The 14,786-nt window shown below is 37.4% G+C and overlaps 1 long non-coding RNA gene across 1 annotated transcript in view; it reads right to left on the reverse strand.

The window, feature by feature from the left end:
• Positions 1 to 230: 230 nt before the first annotated feature.
• LOC122202017 overlaps positions 231 to 14,786 on the reverse strand; it is a 40,336-nt gene continuing 25,780 nt past the window's right edge. Inside the window, exons 3-5 of the long non-coding RNA XR_006194430.1 lie at positions 9,916 to 9,933; positions 6,045 to 6,131; positions 231 to 272 (exon numbers count right to left, since the gene is read on the reverse strand). This is a non-coding gene — a long non-coding RNA (uncharacterized LOC122202017). The remainder of the gene's footprint in view (positions 273 to 6,044; positions 6,132 to 9,915; positions 9,934 to 14,786) is intronic.

The raw sequence follows: 14,786 nt of genomic DNA on the forward strand, positions 1-14,786 counted from the left end.
TCCTTATCATATTTTAAATCCAATAAACCTTTTATCCCTGTATTTATGGGGAGGGGGATGTCTTTGCATGAATATCACTATTGTTATTAATCTGCATGCTACATAGTCAGGAACTCAGTATTAGTTGGTTTTATGTTCAGAATTCACAAAAGTATCCAAGAGAACACTTAACTAAAATGCTTACACAGCAAATAACAAAGATTTTCACAGTATTCTGAGTGCAACTTCCAGGCTTCTCGACGACATGGTGGACATTTGATTCTCAGGATGAGCTGAAGAAGATAGGAAGAGTTTCATATTATACAAGCTATATCTTCAATTCTCTACCTATCTTTTTTTAAAAAAAATTAAAGTTTATTTATTTTGAGAGAGAGAGAGAGAGAGGAGTAGAGAGAAAAGGAGAGAGAGAGAATCCCTATCAGGCTCTGCACTGGATTCACTTTGGCCAACATGCTTGAACTCACAAACTGCAAGATCATGACTTGAGCTGAAATCAGGAGTTGGAATCTCAACCAACTGAGCCATCTGGGCGCCCCTCTACCCCTCTTTTTTGTCATGCTTATTCTGTAGCTCCTCTGAGAGCACTTATTAAGGTTCACTCTTCTTGAGCAACTTTGTATTATCAAAGTATTCAGAATAATAAATCCCAAACACCAAGTACAGTCCGAATGCTCCATCTTTGTGTTAACTTATTTTGCCAAGCAATATTTCAAGATAGATCAATGTCATAATATCAAGTCTCCCTGATATTCTTCTAAAAATGGAAAAGGGAACAAGAACAAAGAAACAAAATTGAATGGAACCATGACTATGAAATATATAAATAAATAAATAAATAAATAAATAAAGTCCATTATCTACAGATGTTTTCAAATGGAAACATCTCTAGCAGGTAGGACTAAGAACTAATAGAAATAACAAGTTATGTCAAAAGATCAATGTATATTCTTTGTCTATTGTTAGCCCATTATTTTTATAGATTAGGTGGAAAATATGAAAAATTTAACTTTGAAAGATACTCTCTCAATACTAAGATTATAAAGTTTATATTTATGCTTATTCATGATTATAGAAGTTAGACTCTTTTTGTCAAAGCACTTTATAAGAAGAAATAGAGTCATACCATAAAAGCATTGGCATAATTGAAATCCTTCAAAAGTAAGCACATAACACATAGCAACAGGACAAACAATAAAATGATAGTCATATATTTCAAGCTAATGGCTTTTCCAGATAATACTTCATCTTTAGAAGGGGAAGCCATATATGTCTAAAATACCAATGGCATTATCTATAGATTCAGCCTATTTATCACCATCCTAAAGGTAGAGCTTTGGGTAAGGAGAACACATGATTATTTTCCCATAACAAGTTTTGCTAGCTCTCTGTTTTAGCCCTGGGCTGATGTTGTCGCTAGCTACCAACATCACTGAACAGGAGGAACTTCTGTCTGTCTGTTTGCTTGTTTTGCTTTAAACAACCAACAGCTTTCTTGGAGTTCTGGAGGCTGGAAAGTCCAATATCAAGGTGCTAAGTGAGTTCTTGGTGAGATTTTCTTTTCTGTCCTGCAGAAGTTCGTCTTCTGGCTCCCATGGTTGAGAGAGATCTTTGCAGCAAGCACTCTGTTGTCTCTTCTTATACGGACACTTATAAGATCTCATTATGAGGGCCCCATCCTCATGATCTCATACAAACCTGTCTCCCAAAGGCTTCTTTCCCAAACTACCATAATACTAGGGATTAGGGCTTCAACATAGAAATTTGGAGGAGGCACATTCAGTCCACAGCAGTATTTTTTTAAATTGCAAGATGACTGAAATTACTGAGCTGCAAGGGAGTCTAGAAAATATAGTGCCCTTTCGTTGGATTCTTCATCTTCTGGAATAAGGAAGGTACTTTAAAAGGGGATAAGGGGAGTCTGGTACCATCTGATGGGCATGACCTGAAGACGTCATCAGAGACCGCATAGAAGCTGATTCACCACCCACAGACACCTCTCCATCTATCACCCAGAGGAACTCCTATTGGTACTGTTTTGTAGTTCTTGTCGACTTTTAATCAACATCTATTAACAACTAGGTAAATAAATGAGATTATATGCAACATATAGCTCTATGGCTATTTATCCACTTGATACATTATTGAATTTTTTTCTCACATCATAAACACTCACTCATTAATTTTAAGAGCTTCCAGACATTTCAGAAGGGATAAACCATACTGTATTTAACAAAGGCCTACTGTCAGAATTTTTAGCAATATATGTAGATTGTTTCCAAATTTCCCCTATTAAAAATAAAATTATGAAGCAAATTTCAGAAGTGAAATCTAATGATAAAGGTCTGAAAGCAATATTGCTCAAAAAATACATAGTTTAGACTTGTATATGCAATACTAAATAGTCCTCCAGAAATATTATATCAAATTATACCTAGGGGCACCTCAGTGACTCAGTTGGTTAAGCAACTGACTTGATTTCAGCTCAGGTCGTGACCTTCCTGTCCTTGGGACTGAGTCCCGTGTTGGGCTCTGGACTAGCAGGACAGAGACTGCTTGGGGTTCTCTCCCTCCCCCCTGCCCCTCATCTGCTCATGTTCTCTCTCTTTCTGTCTCTCAAAATAAATAGATAAACATTTAAAACATATATATACCTATGAGTTGCATTAGACACTGCTTGTTTGCCCATATCTTCAACAACACCATGTATTATCATTTGTATTTTTTCCTATTTGACAGGGAAAAATCTCCTCACCCTGGTTACACTTCTTTTTCTAATTAAAATATAATTTACATATAACATTATTTAAGGGTACAACCTGCTGATTTGATACATTTATGTATATTGCAATATGATCACCACTATTGTGTTAACTAACACTTCTATTAGTGGCATAATTATAATTTCTGTTTTGTAGTGAAAATATTTAAGATCTAGTCTTATAGCAACTTTGAGTATAACCACAATGCTATGCATTAGATATACAGAACCTGTGTTTTAACTTCAAGTTTGTAATCTCTGGCCAACATCTATTTCTGGAGCCTCTGTGTTTGAAAAGTGAGAGCTTTTCAGAGCTGGGAATGATACTAGCAGCAAGGTGATATGAAGTTGATAACAGCCCATCCTAAGATCTAGGCCTCTCATGAAAGCAATAAATAATTCTAAAACCCCAGATAGGGATTATCTACACTTGAAAGGAAACTAGAGAGAATATTTACATACCATGCATGAGTTTGCATAATTTACATAATATTATTATTAAAACATCATGAGATAATTTGTACTATGCACTTAATATGTTATAGGTAATTTACATGTATTAAATTAATCACCACAACAACTTCTGAGGCAGGTAGATCAGTATTCCCATTTCCTTGATGAGAGAAATAAAGCACAGGGAGGATAAATAACAAACAATGTCACTCACCAAAGATTTGAACAATCTAATTCTTGAGTTCATACCTTCAACCATGGAATTATTATGTTGCCTTTTCCAAACACTTAGTGGGTAGAACAGTGCTCACCGATTGAGAATTAGATATTGGAGACATGGCAGTATTTCTATACCAAGGGAAGTATTGATAAAATACTGATATTTTATTATTTGTTTCACACTATATTAAGTGTACACACTTCTAACATACACACACACACACACACACACACACACAGAAAGTAATTTTATGAAAAATTGGCAGGAACATTGTTTTAATTATGAAACATACTTTTTAAAGTTTATTAATTGATTATGAGACAGAAAGAAAGCATGGATGGGGAAAAGGCAGAGAGAGAGAGAGAATCCCAAGCAAGCTCTGGACTGTCAGTGCACAGCCTGTCACAGAGCTTGAACTCATGAGCTGAGCCAAGGTCAAGATTCAGATGTTTAACTTACTGAGCCACCCAGGCGCCCCAAGAAACATTATTTTTAAAAGAGTGCTGGAATAACAATTACAAGTTACTTGACAAAATGGAGAAATAAGAGTGAAATAAGGCTGATGAACACAGAGATCAGTTCACTGGACATTAACAAGTTTTTTATCTGTGTGGTTCCAAAATATCTATTTCTACATTGGTGTGATATCATTATAGGAATACTTTGCATGTGGCTTATGTTAATATTTTATGATTTTTCCTCTTTTTACATTCTATTTTTAGGCAAAGTGCGTTTTAGATTTTTAAAATCTGAGCGTTTGTGAAACAAAGATATTGCAAAATTAAGTCTAATTTTTTCTATAATCTTACAAAAATATTTTCATAGTTACATACATTTATTACAAATACCACAACAGAGACCAATTAACACCAAAGCTGTTGAAATGTAAATTGGTTGTATTTTTAATAATGAAATAATAGTGAAACAAATGTTTTGTATACTCTTTTCCTCATAGGTTACCATTTTAACCGTGACTCTTATCAGATTTTGATTTATCTCTTTATCCATTCTTGTAGCTAATGGGGAACAAATTACTTATTACTCATGAAAGACACTAACTACCTAGTGTTGCAGAAAAAGAGAATATTACAATTTACATTTAAATGAGATTTGAAATGTTAATGAACAGATCCAGTATTCTAATTATCTCTACAAATACTTTAAATTAAGGTGAACTTTTGTAGATGGATCATTCCTTGAGTCTTAGTCTAGAGTGCCCTACAGGGTTGCATATAAAGTGTAGAGCATACATATTAGATACATGCATTATTATAATGTAAATTATATAGTCAAATAACTACAATTATTATTAATAAATATACTATTTTACTGTAATGAAGGATCATAACCAAATAAAATATTTTTAAATTAAAATATTATGACAGTATTGATTTGAGGGTTTTATTCATTTCTTTTTCTCTGGTTAAAACAAATAGAGACATGGACCGCCTGCGTGGCTCAGTGGCTAAGCGTCTGACTTCGGCTCAGGTCACGATCTCACAGTTAATGGGTTCAAGCCCCACATCAGGCTCTGTGCTGACAGCTCGGAGTCTGAAGCCTGCTTCAGATTCTGTATCTCCCTCTCTTTCCGCCCGTCCCCTACTCACTCTCTCTCTCTCTCAAAAATAAATAAACATTAAAAAATATTTTAAAAAATAGAGACATGACTGATTAGAAAGATAGTTTTGATAAAAATTGCCCATACAACGTAGATATTTCCTTCTTATCTTAACATAATACTTTTTACAATGCATCAATGCATCAGTAAGCAGTGTATAAGAGCAAAATATACACTGTGAGCAGTGTATAGAACAAAATTTACACTATAAGCGGTGTATGAGAACAAAAATGTAATTTTTCAGGAGTTCACTATGCTTCGAGCTACCAATGAATGTGAATTCAATATAAGAACCTTCCATCTGGCTAAACATAGTGACTCACAGAGAAAAACATAAAACGCAAACATTGCATCTTTTTTTTTCATATCCTGTTTAAATATTTGCACTCTCCTAGAAGAGGGCATTGTGCTTTCCCCCCAAATTTACGCAATTTTCTTGACAAATGTATTTGGTGAAGTGTCCCAAATATGACAACGTCTCCAGGATACAAGAACTAAGTAGTGACTAAATAAGAGGGGCCATAAATACTATAGAGAAGTTAATAAAACATTTTGAAAAAAAAAAAAAAAAAAGAACAATAGGCTTAAAGGAGTTTACATTGCTCATAGACATTGAGGGTAAGAGTGGCAGGAACAAAAGCTTAATATATCAAGTTAGCATAGTTATGATCTGCTTTAAATAGGATTGAAAAAAAAATGCAGTGAGCTGAAAGTAACGGCCATAACACTAGCACTACCAAATGCCACGTCATGGTATTTGGTCTTATTTGGGCATAAGAGTAACTTCTTCCTCCATGGAGGAAGCAAGCACATCAAACATTAGACTTATGTTTTAAATCGGGGCAAAGAAGAAATAGGAAAGTGAACCACAGTCATCGATCCTCCCTGACGTCACAAAATTTCATGCGGATCATGATGATGTCTTGTATTCGTTTGCGCAGGCTGCTAAAACAAAATCCCATAGAATGGTAGCTTAACAGAAATAAACTTCTCACAGTTTTAGAGACTCAGGATGCCAGCATGGTTGGGTCCTGGTGAGAACCTTCTTCCTGGCTTACAGAAGACTCCCTTCTTGCTGTATCCTTACATGGCAGAGAGAGAGGGAGAGGAAGTTATGTGGTCTCTTCCTATAAGGACACTAATCCCATCATTAAGACCCCACCTTTATGACATCATATAACCTTAATTAACTTTCTCTTTAATTTTTTTTTTAACGTTTATTTATTTTTGAGACACAGAGAGACAGAGCATGAACGGGGGAGGATCAAGAGAGGGAGACACAGAATCTGAAACAGGCTCCAGGCTCTGAGCTGTCAGCACAGAGCCCAACACGGGGCTCGAACTCACGGACCGCGAGATCATGACCTGAGCGAAGTCGGACACTTAAGCGACTGAGCCACCCAGACGCCCCAAACCTTAAATAAATTTCAAAGGCCCCACCTCCAAATACCACTGTGGTGGGGGGTTAGCGCGTTAACCCACGAAATTTGGAGGAACACAATTCAGTCCATAGCATTTCACCATTTTTGTGCTCTCAAAATACGACAGTGAGACAGGCAGAGGACAGACATTCCAGTCTGAAAGGGAGAAATAGGAAAGAAAGAAGGGGTGACGGGTCTTAAGCAAGTTCAAAACCTAGCAAAGAAAATTCTATTAGATCTCAACACACAAGAATAATACTTCTTGGTTTATTATTCTGCCCTGCAAGCCCACCAGGGTGGCGACTGGAGTCAGAGAGTCAGCCCTATTCTTTGAAACGAAAACTGAAGAGGAGCTAGTCTTGCCCCCCAGCCTGTGATGGGAGTAGCAGCCCTGATGATCTTCGCATTGCCTTTGTCCTCATTCCTTCATTTTCTTGGGGAATAATGCCTATTCACAGCAGAATAGCTCTTTGTGCTTTCTTTTAGAGTCCAAGAAGTTCCAATGGCATTCCTTCATCCGTTTCCTGTTTGATCTGCCCCTTTTAGTTCAAACTGGCAGTGTCTTTGCTGGTATAATCCTGTCTCTATTCCTAGCATAGCCGCTTAGGTTTACAAATCACACCCATAATCTCTATCAAATGATTGCTGAGGCATCCCTTTAGCGTTTCTTCCGATTAAGCCTTCTCCCTTTTTGCAGTATAAATAGGCTCTTCCTTTTGGCTTAACAAACCCATCTTCAATTTTCTCTCTCTCCTGTCACGTTTTACTGTAAGCACTCAGGACAAACCAAGGTTCTCTCTCATCGTTTTGCTTAGAGATGTCCTCAAATTATCCAGTTCATCTCTTCCAAGTTGTACCTTACACAAAAACTAGGACACAGTTCAGCCAGGTTCTTTGTAACAAGAAAATCCCTTTCCTCCTGTTTCCAATAGCATCCCCCACATTTCTGTGTGAATGGCCTTTACTGTCCCTATTTCTACGAACATTCTGTTCATGATTATTTATGTATTCTCTCAGAAGGTGGTAGATTTCTGTGCAGCTCTCCTCTTTTGTTTTTTTTTTTTTTCCTGAGACGTCATCAAAATCACCTTTAAATAAGTCCCTTCATGTCAATCTCAGCTTTCCTGACATGCACCTCAGAACAGTTCCAGCCTCTACCCATTCCGCAGTTCCAAAGACACTTCCACATTTTTAGGTGATTGTCACAGCAGCACTCCTCCTGTGGTGCCATTTCTCGTCGTAGCTCAGGTTGCCATAACAAAATGCCACATACTAGGTAGCTTAGACCACAGATAGCGATTGCTCACAATTATGAAGGCTGGAAGTGTTAGTGTAGGCAGTTAGTTAATTCTAAAAGGATGCCTGTAGGCTAGCAAAGATGAACTCATGGCCAGCTCTGAGGGAATCAGACACCTGTCAGGCATCTCTCCAAAACAAAACCACCGGAAGCAGGATTAAACCAGACAGGCCCAAGGTGGATGACACAATAGGCCAAAATTCACATTATTCTTTCATTATACTTTATTACAATACGAAAACCTCCTCCCTAAGGGTGCCAAGACAGGAAACCCTTGACCAAACAAGGAAGAAAAAACATGTAACCTTGTTTCCAAAAAATCCCTGCCTCGAGTAATGAATATTCCACCCCCTTGTTAACAACTGTCAATAAAAGAGAGAAACCCAGACTCCAGGGGCACAGCTCTCCCTTAGGCTCACCTGCTCTCAGACCTTGAGATCTGCGCTCCACTTTAAGAAACTTTCCTATTTGAGGGCACTTGGGTGGCTCAGTTGGTTAAGCGTCCAACTCTTGACTTTGGCTGGGTCATGATCTCACTTCACCGTCTGTGAGTTTGAGTCTGCATGGGACAGTGCGAAGCCTGTTTGGATTCTCTCCCTCCCTCTTTCTGTGCCCCTCCTCCACTTGCTGTCTCTTCCTCTCTCAAAAATAATAAAAATAAGCTTTAAAAATTATAAAAAAAAAAAAATTATAAATAAATAAACTTTCCTGTTTGTACTGCCCATCCACTGTGTTATGTCTGCCCTTAACTTCTTTCTCATGGGGAGACCAAGAGCTTCCAGTGACATCTTTTGGATGGGCTGGGCCAAGGCTTCAGGGCTCAGTGTTACCAGTCCTCTCAGCAACAGAAGTCTGAGATTAGGGTGTCAACCTATGGCCCCTCTTCCTGGTTTGTAGTTGGCCTTTGTTTTTTTTCTTTCTTTCTTTTCTGTGTCTTTACACGACAAACAGAGCAATCTCTTTGGTCTCTACTTACATGGGTGCTAGTCCCAACACGGGACCTAACCTCATGACCTCATCTAAATCTAATTACGTCCCGAAGACACCATCCTCAAACAGCATCACCATGTTAAATCCATGACACTTTCTTTCTATCTTCTCTCCATAATTCAAAAGCCATACATCTCAACCACATCCACCTCACGCAAGGGAACTTCAAGTCTTTTGTCTAGCTTTGGTGCTAGTACTCACTGTTAAAAAACAGTAAGATAAATAAGATGCATAACTGAGAAGAGAAGAGAGGTAAAAAGTCATTGTGGTTATCACTCTCTCAGTTCCATTTTCTCCTGGGTCCCAGTTGTATTATCATGTCTGAATTCTGCAGGAGTCTGGAGTTATTATAAGTCCCTCCTCAGATAGCCCAGTAAGTCTTTGTCACAGGGTCATGATTGCACATCAAGACTCTACAAACCATAGCCTATATAAGGTTTTTCTAAAGGCAAAGGATACAGGACAGCAGGAGAGAAAAATAGCCAAGCAACAGCTTAACAGCTAAGCAATGAGGACTAAGAATTCCAGGCACAGCTCCTCAGCATGCACTTATCCAGATTATAGCCATCAAGATATGCACACAAAAAAAATCTTAGTTTCAGAGGAACTTTTGCAAAAGTTCCAGCAGTGTCTTTTTTCCCCCCTTCCAATTTTTAGTTAAATTCTAGTTATTTAGCATACAGTGCAAGATTGTTTTCAGGAGTAGAATTTAGTGATTTATCACTTACATATAACACCCAGTGCTCAACATAATAAGTACCTTCCTTAATACATCACCCATCTAGCCCATCTCCCCACCCATCTTCCTCCATCAACCCTCAACCTGTTCGCTATGATAAAGAGTCTCTTACAGTTTGGTTCCCTCTTTCTCTTTTTTTTTTTCCTCCTTCCCATATATATCTTCATCTCTCTTGTTTCTTAACATATATAAACAGTAAAACCTTGGTTTGCAAGCATAAGTTGGTCCGGAAACATGCTTGCAATCCAAAGCACTGGTATATCAAAGTGAATTTCCCCATAAGAAATAATGGAAATTCAGATGATTCATTCCACAACCCCAAATATTCATATAAAAATGATTACAATACTGTATATAGTATAAAATGATAAAGGAAATACAAAATATAAAGAAAAATAAACAAATTAACCTGCACTTACCTTTGAAAACCTTCATGGCTGGAGTGAGGGAGACAAGAGAGGAGGGTTATTATGTAGGAAGATGTTCACTATCACCAATGGATGTTGACTACAGTACATTATTAATGCACTCTCGTCATATACTGTATTTAATGTAACTGGCAATAAGGCAGCAGAGGAAAGGGTCTATATCTGAAGGCAGCAGACCTAGAATGAAGCAAAACATTCCTAAGCTCACTTTTGTATGGAAAAGCAAAGGACTGTCCGTAGGTGGTTTGATATGACAAAAATACACTAGTGCTGTTTGTGGGCACCTTCCAACATTCTGAAAAATCACTGATTTCTGCCAAACATGGTTGCCCGAGACTGAGCATCCAAGCATAGGAGATGATCACCCAATCCCACAGCGAAGGAGAGAGAGAGACAGAGAGTAGAACAATTGGCTCAGTTGTGATCATGTGACATTTGGAGTCGCACACAACTCATATTGTAAGCTGTCACTAATTTAGCAAGTTAAAATTTATTAGAAATGTTTGCTCATCTTGTGGAACACTCACAGAACAAGTTAATTGCAATCCAAGGTTTTACTGTAAATGTATACACACACACACACATAATGGAATATCACATGGCCATCAAAAGGAATAAAATCTTGCCATTTGCTATGATGTGGATGGAACTAGAGTGTAGTATGTTAAGACAAATACCATGATTTCACTCATATGTGTAATTTAAGAAACAAAACAGATGAACTTAGTAGGGTGGAAAAGAGAGTGAGGCAAACCATAAAATAGATACTTAATTATAGAGAGCAAACTGAGGGTTGTTGGAAGGGAGGTGGGCAGGGATGGGTTAAAAGGGTAATGGCCAATAAGGACGGCACTTGTGATGAACACTAGGTGTTGTATATAAGTGATGAATCACTAAATTCTACTCTTGAAACTAATAATACACTATATGTTAACTAAACTAACTGGAATTTAAATAAAAACTTGAAACTATAAATAAATGAATGAATGAATAAATAACTTTTGTAAGTGTTCCCCTCCAAAAAAACAAACAAACAAACAAAACAAAGCATGTTTTAAAAATACTTTGATCTTGGGGCGCCTAGGTGGCTCAGTCGGTTAAGTGGCGGACTTCGGCTCAGGTCATGATTTCGTGGTCCGTGAGTTCGAGCCCCGCGTCGGGCTCTGTGCTGACAGCTCAGAGCCTGGAGCCTGTTTCCGATTCTGTGTCTCCCTCTCTCTGACCCTCCCCCGTTCATGCTCTGTCTCTCTCTCTCTGTCTCAAAAATAAATAAACGTTAACAAAATAAATAAATAAATAAATAAATAAATAAACTTTGACCTAGTAATTTTTTAGAAATACACATAATCAGGGAAATGGGTTAACATTTCCTCTACCATTGTGCGTGTATACTAGAATTGAACAATTAACTACATAGATGAGAAGTGGTGGGAGCCAGGTTTCTTATTATTGGAGAGCAAGATTACAGACAAGCAAGAGGAGAAAGCTGGAGTGATACATGTGGTAATAGATTAGAGCTAGAGACATCAGTGTGAACGTTTAATTTAATATAGATACAGATGGTTACATCTAGAAATTCTTATATGTGCATAAATATGAGGCTCTACAAGGGTTATTATAGGCACCTTTATTCCCTTGTCTGTCAGCTCTGTGGTCTAGAGGCAGGGACATCGAGGTAGCAGTAAGGACACCCAGAACTAATACTTTCTAGTATTAGGGGGAACTAACTCTCCTTGGAGAAACGGGGATTCTAGAGTTGGGACAAAGTGTATGTAACATAAGCCTAGAGCATCTTACAAGGCTAGAAAGTAAGGAACTGCTCAAAAAATACACACACAACAATGAATTATATCAAAGAGACAAAGGAACCAACTGAATGAGCTTCCAAAGGACAAATTGGAACAATATGAGCAGCAAAATGAAGTGTTCGATTATAAGCCAAAGAACGAAATGCTCATATGTCCATACCGAACACGTATATACATATCTACATACATACATACACAAATGGGAAAAATTTGACAATCTTCCGTGCAGAATTCCAGATAATTTGTATAAAAACTCTGTTCTCACAGAGGTGGAGAATAAGCACGTGCTGCACATAGTGATTTTCTAAAAGGCACATTATGGAAAACGGAATGGGGAGAGCACTTGGTAATAGAGAAGTCTGACAAATATTATCTTAGTCAGGTGATCAAATTTAACAATATTGTTAAGTCATATTGATGGCATATGCCCTTGATATGAAGTTATAAGGATGACACTTTATTTCTGAGAGGATTTGCCTCTCTAGAGCACATAGACCATATCTAATAATGAGAATAAAACCTCAGGACATATACCCAATTGAAGAGCATTCTACAAAATACCTGACCAGTATTCCTTGAATCTATCAAGGTCATGAAAATGAAGAAAACCTGAGAAACTGTCACAGTCAAGAGAAGGCTAAGGAGACATGATGGCTAAATGGAATACAGTATCTTAGATGAGATCATGGAACTAAAAAAAACAAAAGCAAAAACAAACAAACAAACAAATACATTAGGTAAAAACTAAGGAAATATAAAGTAAGAATGAGGTTTAGTTAATAATAATGTATCAATAGTCTTTCATTAGTTGTGACAAATGTATCATACTAATGGAAGTTATAGACAATGGAAGCAACTGGGTGTGGGTTCGATGGAGTCTGTATTGCTTTTGAAACTCTTCTATAGATTTAAAACAATTATAAAATTAAAAGTTTACTTTGAAACACATATAAAAACTCAAGGAGACGTTTTCTAGTTTGTTTATTTATTATTGTTTTTTAAATGTGTATTATTTTTGAGAGAAAGAGACAGAGTGTGAATGGGGCAGGGCCAGAGAGAGAGGGAGACACAGAATTCGAAGCAGGCTCCAGGCTCTGAGCTATCAGCACAGAGCCCAATGTGGGGCTCAAACTCGTGAACCGTGAGATCACAACCTGAGCTAAGTAACTGAGCCACCTAGGGACCCCAGTTTATTTATTTATTTTGAGAGAGAGACAGAGAGAATGTGAGCAGGGGAGGGGCAGAGAGAGAGGGAGAGAGAGAATCCCAAGCAGGCTCTGCACTGTCAGCGTGGAGCCTGACGCGGGGCTCAACCTCACAACCTTGAGACTGTGACCTGAGCGAAATCAAGAGTTGGACACTTAACCAACTGAGGGCCACCCAGTTGCCCCACTTGGAGACATAGTAAATGGAGAGATTTAATAATTGATGGAATATTATGCAGTCATTTAGCATTTTCATATTTGAAACTTTATTGCAATAATCACCATATTTGTATAAGTATATAACACTATAGAACACTATAACACTATATGCAAGGCTACATGTAACCCTGTATAAAATATATAAAATAACTTATCTTACTATAACCAGTATGCTTCATGTGTGTATCCATGCCTGTGCATACAACACCATAGCTTCATATACATCACAATTGCCAAATGTTTTTGGGAAATTAGTTTTATTAGTAGTAGAGTGTAAAGTTTTACAACTTTGACCATTCTCTTTTTAACACGACGATATTATTTTTACAAGAAATAAACAAGTAAATGCAAATTTTTATTCTAGTAAATTCAGTATCACTACACTTTTGGAAGTAACCTATTTTTTACAGGTAATGAGGAATTAGTTTATTTTAAATTCTCTTTTGCAGAGATATTCAGCACACATGGCCGTCCTTAGGCCATCTAGCAATTAGAATTTGGGAAGCAACTCTTCTGGGTGACTGCAGTTATTTTCTTCATCCCGAGAGCTTATCATTAATTATGTCTTTTAGCAGAGTGCAGAGCTCAATAATAAGGTTCTGTGATTTTTAGCCATATGAGGACTGCTTTGCTCTTCCTGATTACCAGAATCTTCTCCCACAGCTCGTTTGCGGAGCCTTCACTGAATAGATACCACCTTGCCCCCCTTCTCCATGCTTCTTCCTCCACCTTGCAATCTAATCTGTCTTTGCACAGTTGCTGTCCGCCAGAGGCAGTTCCCAAACATCATCCAAGCCCTGTGTTTTCCAAATAACTAGAAGAGTATGATCAGAGTCTAGAGGTTGGCAAGATAACATTATTTTCCTCCTTCTGCAGTCCCATTGGTTTCTATCCCCTGGTGAATAACACTCTCTCTCTTTTTTACATCTACATTAGGAACGTAAAACTCCATGAACATTTTCTAAATAAGGGAAAGTGGTGAGGCTATGGCTATTTCCACGTTTTGTTTCGTGTTGCCACTGCATTTGTAGTTTTGTTTTGTTTTGTTTTGTTTTGTTTTGTTTTTAATGGGGCTTTCAATTCCTGGCGTGTAATAGAACAAATAAATGTGAATGGATTGGGTCATGTCACAGTTACATACTGCTCTTGTAAACCAAGGCACAGTTTCAGGGATTATTGTAATATTAAAATTTAGATAGAAAGGTAATGAAAAAGATGCATTGGACATACACAAGCAACTGTTATTATTACTTTTAACGTTCTTTTTTTCATGGCAAGACATAGTTCAGCTATAATGCTCTTGAGTATGCATGAAAAAGACAATGAAAAAAGGTACTGGGCTATGCTTCTGTCAAGATAAAAGGGGTACATTGTATATATATTTGATTATACAGCTACATTTTCAAAAGTATTTTGTACATAAAATCTCATTGACTTCAATTAGAATTTGCAATCTAAGTACACCATATGGCTTTGCTTAAAAGCAATGAGACTATTAAATTTAATCACTTTTATATGTGTCTCGCATGGTAAAGGTGCTTGTTAAAGGAGCAGCACTATACGAGAATTATTTCTAGTAAAAATTGAAAACTAAGAAGATGGCTACCTCCTGGTGGTTACTAATTGGCAG

This window comes from Panthera leo, chromosome A1, assembly GCF_018350215.1.
Source record: "Panthera leo isolate Ple1 chromosome A1, P.leo_Ple1_pat1.1, whole genome shotgun sequence".
In the NCBI taxonomy this organism is placed as follows: domain Eukaryota; kingdom Metazoa; phylum Chordata; class Mammalia; order Carnivora; family Felidae; genus Panthera; species Panthera leo.